Source organism: Pyxicephalus adspersus, chromosome 1 (genome assembly GCF_032062135.1).
Source record: "Pyxicephalus adspersus chromosome 1, UCB_Pads_2.0, whole genome shotgun sequence".
Taxonomy (NCBI): Eukaryota; Metazoa; Chordata; class Amphibia; order Anura; family Pyxicephalidae; genus Pyxicephalus; species Pyxicephalus adspersus.
In genome coordinates this window covers 147799536-147804450 of record NC_092858.1, presented here as the reverse complement: position 1 = coordinate 147804450, position 4915 = coordinate 147799536, and positions in this window count along the sequence as shown.

The window sequence follows — 4915 nt, the reverse complement described above, 5'->3', positions numbered from 1 at the left end:
TTCTTACTGATGTAGCCCATCTGCTTCAAGATTTGATGTGCTGTGCGCTCAAAGATGCTCGTGGTGTAGGGAGTGGGTATTTGCGTTTCTGTTGTCTTTTCTATCAGTTTGAACCAGTCTGACTATTCCCCTCTCACGTCTAGCATTAACATTTTGCCAAGAGAACTGCCACTTTCTGAATATTTTCCCTTTTACTGACTATTCTCTGTAAAATCTAGAGATAATATTTAGGTCTCTCATTCTATGAAAGGTTTGGATTGATATCCTGTCCATGACTACGTAGAATCTTAAACAGTTAATTATTTAATGTAATGAGAACAATGCAGGAAGGCCCTACTACAAAACAAAATACACATCAACCAGCCAGTGCTAGTAAAGACAGAGAGGTGATTGTGCAATGACAGCATGGAAAAAAATGATGTAATTAGCTTAACAACATACTAAAAGTGCACATAGATTTGAAAATTATTGGAAAAAGTTCTAGGGCCATCACAATGACGCTGTAAAAATTTTTAGATTGAAAATGAATTTAAAACAAAAGCATCTTGAACACCAAGAAGCAAAACCTAATCAGCTCTTCTGGCTTTGAGCATTTAATTGGGCTGTGTCCAGCAGAGGTCGCCATTTCACCTCTTATTTGAATCACATTATTATTATAAAGGAATAAATGAATTTGTAAAATGTGCATATGTTTCCTTGTCACATCTATACAATGTGTATGTATGTTTTTGTTCCATTTAAATACATAAAATTAGGGATTATAAAAGAACTACAAATATAAGTAAAACAAATACACATTAGACTCATGTAATGCTTAAGGATCTGATATAATAATAATAACTCTTGCGAGTAAAATGACAAATCAAGTGTCACCTTTAAGACATCTATTGACATAAAATGACATCTGTTCAATTAATTCAATTATTCTTCTGGCCTTGCTAGTGAGTGTTGTCACCGTTAGGACAGAACCCGCTGAAATAAAACAAAAAAAAATAGGAAATGAACATTTATGCAGCCATCACATCTAATGACTGATAATGAATGGTATATTTTTCATGTTTGTTCTTGGTTTTATATGGAATTAGGAATAAATCTGAATATTTAAAAAAAATATTAAAAAACTAATACATGCAATATTAAACTACCATACATAGTCAATGGGCGCACAACCAGGTAAACGATCGATTGCTTGTCTAGATTACGGCTGTGCATCAACCAGAAAATCTGACATTTAGCTAGGAGCTCTCCCTAACAACCACCAGCTAATAGGGGTCTACCCCAAAGAGTTTTTACAGTGGATGGCAAAGAACTTGTAACAGCCACCACGTAAAGAGAGAATGCTTCTGGCTGAATTGTCTAATTAAATATTTATCACAAATGTTCTAATTTTAATTAGATTTCTGTTACATCAAAAAGTTCTATTGAATCCAAAATCTACTCTATTAAAAATTTTGTTCTGTATATGGTCACCAAGAATAGGACTGATTGCCACAAGCCAAACATGGAAAAAAGAATAAAGAAAAATAAATGAGAAAGATAGAAAATACAAAACATGCAGGGGTCCCTATGTCCTGTAGTAGAGGTAAGCAAAGACTGTTTAGCAAAATTGATGTTATTATTATTAAACAGGATTTATATAGCGCCAACATATTACGCAGCACTGTACAAATTAATAGGGGTTGCAAATGACAGGCAAATATAGACAGTGACACAGGAAGGGGGGGGGGGGACCCTGCCCCGAAGAGCTTACAATCTAGTAGATGTTGCAGCAATAACAGTTGAAAGAGAGCATTAACAGGAGCAGGTAAGGTGCTACCTGCCACTTGTTGGAGGTTAGCCAATGGTCCAGACACTAACTTTAAGGAAGAGAGACAGTGACCAAGGGTCATCATTTGTACTGTGTGACCTGTGCAGTTGCAGCACCCCTGCCGGAAGTGCCTTAAACAGGGACCAGTCCGACATGCTGCCCCTTAGAACCTCAGCCCAATGCTCGTGGGAAGGGGAGGTATAGTAAACTCTGTGGGAGGCTATGCATGTTACATACACCTGACTCTTGCACCAGGATTTTGTGTGTGCGGCCTGTGCAGACCTCTACAGTCTGCATTACTTACTACTGACCTCTCTCACTTCATATTACATTTACAGTACATAGTATTACCCTTTGCACTCTAAGTTAAATACTAATGAATGTTGCACTTTGTATGTATCATTCACCTGAGAAGTAAATGTCATTATTAGTCTAAAAGGAATGTGCAATGGCACAAAACATGCTTCCCTAGCTAAAGTTGTAATACAGACTGACAGACTGGCATTATTCTATAAAATATGTTGCCACATTACTTACTGGTGATTTTGATTTTACGGCTCTCTAAAAAATGATTGTGTTCTACAGCAAAATTACTTATACCTATAAAGTACTTATATTATATCTCTGGCACTGATTTTCTACTACACTGTAAGACAGCAATGCTGGTGCTATCTGCCCCCCGCTGGACTCTCTGTGGGCATGTATATATTTAAATATGTTATCATTCATTTTCTGCTTCTTCAATGATGCCCAGCTGAGCATACAAGCTCCAGAAGTGTAATTCCTTTCTGATGGCTAGTTCTTTCTTCCGCCTTATCTGTATGAGTCCAGGAGCAGACAGTGCGGATAGCCAGAGAAGCATGAATATTAATATACTTTTTCTGTATGAACACAATTACCTATGTGTTAATTTTTAGCAATGCAAAGAAAAAGAAGGCAATGATTAAATCCTTGGAGTCCAACCTGTAGTCCTTTGGTAATATCAGACCCGAGTAGTTGGAGTGGAAGCATTGATTTACAAAGGGGCTGTAATGCAAGTGATCTCTAGCAGTCTTACATGGAGAAGCCCCCAGTTGCTTACTGACTTCTACAGCTGGTTTTCAGTCTTTTAACCACAACACGTTTATCATGTTGAAACTCACTAACCATCTGTAGTAGTCTGCAGCTTGTTAAGCTGCGTACACAGTTCCAATTTTTATCGTTGGAAATGAACGACGAACGAACGACGAACGATCGATTGGGCAAAAATCGTTCATAAAAAAAGTAACCAACGACGCCGACGAACGAGGATAGTCGTTGGAAATGAACGACCGGACCGGCGGATCGGATTGGACGACGATCGTTGACCATCTATCGTGTGTACGGTCGTTCATTGATCGTCCATGGTCTGAGCATGCGCGGTGAACGAACGTTCGCTCACTTCCTGTGGTGCACGTCACTTCCTGTATCGTTCAAACGATCGCATCTATCGTTTGTACAATATCTGCGAACGATCGTGTCGTTATATGTATGTACAGGATCGGTGCTATACGATCGTTCGCAGATATCGTGCAGGATCGTTCGTCGTTCGTTTACCAACGATAATAATTGGAAGTGTGTACGTAGCTTTACAGTCTTCTTGTTTTCTTCAATTATTTAAAGAGGAAGTAAACCCAAAAACCTCCCAACAAAAAAAAAAATACACTTATCCTCAATCCCGCAGAGCAGTCGATCCATCCAGAGGGTTCTTCCATCAGGTCCTGCGTCGCCCGGATATCCGCCTTCAGGCCGGCAAGCTAGGCAACGCCATCTTCTCACTGTTCTTCTGGGATCTTCTTCCTACATCACCTGATGCAGGCGCGAGTTCAGGTGACATAGATGGGAAAAAAACTTGCCTATCTCATTGCACAAGGGTTGTCTACCCTTTTATGTAAAGTGAAATTTCTGAGTTTAGGTATGCTTTAAGTCCTGCCTACCAGTGGACTGGCAGTGGACAGGCAAATAAACTTTTTATTGCTTTGATTACAAAAAGCCTCTTTTCCCCCTTTGTAGATTTAGTTTTTAGATGTTGCAGGGGTAAATTTCACTGTCAATTGACAGTTCCTATTGTCCACATGGGTACTCTCACAGGGAAGTCTGCTTGTATGTTTATTAGGAAGTAAAGCCTTGCCTGTGCCCATTTTCATTCCACAATGTTTTGTGGGCTGTTATTCCCTGGCTTTATGGACAAACTGCCCCAGACCCCATTGCTCTGTGTCTCTACCCCGGTGGATAGGGAAGACACAGTCATTGGGGCAGTGATTCGGCACAGAAGAGACTTATCTTCATAATAAAATGTGTTCTTTGTGACCGCAGGGTAATTCTCACAGTGGGCAGTGCTAATGGAGTGTTCTGTACAGATGTGGTCTTACTTCCTCTGGTGTCCACAAAAAAATAAGTATTAAATGAAAACAAAATATTGGGATGTGCAGGGGGAGATTAAAAAGGATTTCTTTGCTGATGATCTGAATGATATGGACAATGTTATCCCCAGGCGATTTTAGCTGGGTCCACCACCCAGCACATATCAGTAACCACCCGGCTGTTTATGGGTGGCTACAGAGAGGCCCGTAGCCGTAAGAATTAGGCGCAGGGTCACATGACTGGGTGCGAGGCCAGAGCTTTTAAGGGGTTAAGAAAAAGGTAGTGTTGCTAGAGGGGGCTGGGCTAGTATACAACGTGGGGTAGGAGGAGATTAGGAATGGCAGATGTTAAAAGGGCTGGATGATAGTGAGAGGCCCTCTTTTGGAAAGAAAAAGTTTCCCACCCACCCTCCCTCTTATGTTTAGGTAGAGTTGAGAGTTGGGTTCGTTTTAGCGGTTGGGGTCTTGGAAGGCAGGGATTCAGTGTATTGGAAAAGTGGTGGATTTTGGCAGGGGGGATCACCTTTGGTGGGGTCTCCCCCTTTATGGTGAACGGATGATTATGGCTCCTGAAGGCAGTGCTGGGCAGCTAGGGGCCAAGGTGGAGATGTTGGAAGAGTTCAATTCTTGTTGGGTGGGATTTTGCCTTCTGAGACCTGCAGCTTGGTTGTTTGGGTGTATAATTGGGAGTTTGATAACATTATGGATACTGTTGTAATGGTTATGT